Genomic DNA, 2,735 nt, shown 5'->3' on the forward strand with positions numbered 1-2,735 from the left:
AAAATATATATCGTTTCTAATTACTTTATATCACTTTTTAAAAGTGTGTTGAATTGTCACTGTGTTGAGTTATTGTGGAGCCGTTTTAATTAGTACCCTCTAAATGCATAATAAACCAATTTCAAAGTGCCTACAGAAGTCGAAACAGCTTTCACGCATATAAATAATTACACAGAATAACTCTTTTACAAATAAATTATTTTTTGTAAATTTATTAATAATATCATTGAATACATAAAAGAAAAACCAAAAAATCATTTCGAATCATATTACTATACGGAATGCAGATGTTAAAATGCGAAAACAGCTCCCGGTACAATTTGTTTACGTAGCTTTTTGGTTTCTGAAAATTTCATTGGAATATTTAGAAATCCAGATAACTTTTTATGATTTTTTTTCAGTTTAATATTAAGAAATCGAGATAAATTTTGATCAATTGAAGTGTTTGCCGGATCTTTCTTCATTCTATGGCCTGAACCGTTTTCTTATTCATGCACAATTCCGATATTACCTTACGTAATCCGTTCTTTACACCAGACTCAAACAGGTAATCATATATCACCAACTTCCTCGGAAAAATTCAGATAATAAAGTCGGTCCTCACCTAATTCTATTAACAAACTATTTTTTTACGATTTTTAGTGCTCTTTTAAACAACTTACTTTTTTTTCTTACCTTAACTCCTCACAGGAATACTTGAGGAAAAAAAATCCTTCACCTATCACCTTTGGAGATACTGTGTAGAAGGTATTTTTAGGGAAATAAAGGAGAAGAAGTTCTGGGAAGGGAAAAGGTGCGAAGGGTAAGTCGGAATCTGGGGATCAGTGTATCTGGGAGTGACGGACGTGTGACTTATCCCTTCCCTTGCAGTGCAAGAAGTCAATAGGTTTCCCTCAACCAGTCGTTCCCGATCCAGCCCGCCACGCAGTAGGTAGGCAAATTCATCTGCCGCCAAGATCTACATAGACAAACCTCACCCCATGAACCCAGGCACCCCTGCAAAATCACCAAACGTAGAAAACCACTTGGAATGACCTATGGCAGGGGTGTTGGTTATCCAATAAATGGTTCTCGGGACGTCGGTACCCGCCTTCGAAATTATCAACTATTCACCTACTACACTTGTCTTCTAATAAATAGAGTTGCAGGAATTCCTGGTTTTTGATTTCGAAGGGGTTATTGTTGAGTGTTGTGTTGTCTGATTAAATATTTCAAATCATGTTTTCGTATTTATCATTTAAAATTAACTTCACTTTTCTTATCTCGGCGTGTAGAATCTTATACATCAAATTCGCGTCTGTGTGTCAACTTTCCTGTCATTTTTTTATGTATTCTCTGTCTATGCTCCGTTTCGTCTATGTGTTTTTATGACAAAACATCAGGTTATGGTTAAAATGTGCAAATTATTGTGACATTCTCGTATCATTACCTTTTACAAAATTTGCTTTGCATTCGAGATCTAAAAGCTTTTGAGTTAACATTCGACACCTTAAAGCCTCTGGGCTAACAACTAGAATCATTGAAAATTCATCTGAATTAAAACGCAATAAATCAATCAACCATCTCTCATCCATCCATCTATCTCTGTGCGTATCCCTGCGCAATGAAACGAAGGACTTCAAAAAAAGCAGCTCGCCTTACAACCGACGGCAGAAGTCCTGGAGACTATCGCAGGAGCGCACAGTTATAACGAATTTATTAAAAATATGTATTTACCTATTGAAGTTTTTTGATTAATCGTGAAATTATACGAAAAACATTAATAACATCCACACAATAGGAAACGAAATTTTAATTTGAATGGAAGATGTTTGTCTTGTTTGTAATTAGCATTACTTGATTGGTATTTGCAAAATATCCAATAGAACTTGAAACCCCATAGTAAACCGTTATGCTATCTCCGTGGGTGGTATTGCCTAAATAAACCGTAATGCTATATGCATGGGTGTTGTTGCCGTATTAAACCGTAATACTATCTCCGTGGGTGGTGTTGCCTAAATAAACCGTAATGCTATTTCCATGGGTGGTGTTGCCTAAATAAACCGTAATGCTATATGCATGGGTGTTGTTGCCGTAATAAACCGTAATACTATCTCCGTGGGTGATGTTGCCTAAATAAACCGTAATGCTATTTCCATGGGTGGTGTTGCCTAAATAAACCGTATTGCTATATGCATGGGTGTTGTTGCCGTAATAAACCGTAATGCTATCTCCGTGGGTAGTTGCCCAAATAAACCGTAATTTTATCTCCGTGGGTGGTGTTGCCTAAATTAATAGTAAAGACGTGTTTTTTTAACGCGTAATATTTATTGTTTATTCGTCTGACCACTAATCCCAGAAATATTATGTACGTCGGTACGTTTATTTTACATTCTTGAGCGGTTGGTTCGCTAAATTCTAGTGAAAATTTCCTGAGAATCAAGTATTCAAACAAGATTCCTTTAAAAACTACTTTAGGTAATAGATGCAATAGATGTTCCCATAAACTGCTACTCTAACTCTCCTTCTTTTTTCGCCAAAACTTAGGTTATTGTCCTTTAATACATCTAAAATATTATTAATATGAACCAGTTTTCCGTATAATTCTAAAATAATTCTGCAAATTCCACGTAACTACATTTCTGTATCGTTGGTTCGTAATTAAAATCATTGTACTAAGTATAGTGCGTGACTCGTGCATAGCATGTGATATTTTAGTTTATGAAACTTTTGCGAAATAAAAATTTAGTATTTAG

The sequence above is a fragment of the Hesperophylax consimilis genome, chromosome 4, assembly GCF_061612785.1.
Source record: "Hesperophylax consimilis isolate HC1 chromosome 4, BYU_Hcon_1.0, whole genome shotgun sequence".
In the NCBI taxonomy this organism is placed as follows: domain Eukaryota; kingdom Metazoa; phylum Arthropoda; class Insecta; order Trichoptera; family Limnephilidae; genus Hesperophylax; species Hesperophylax consimilis.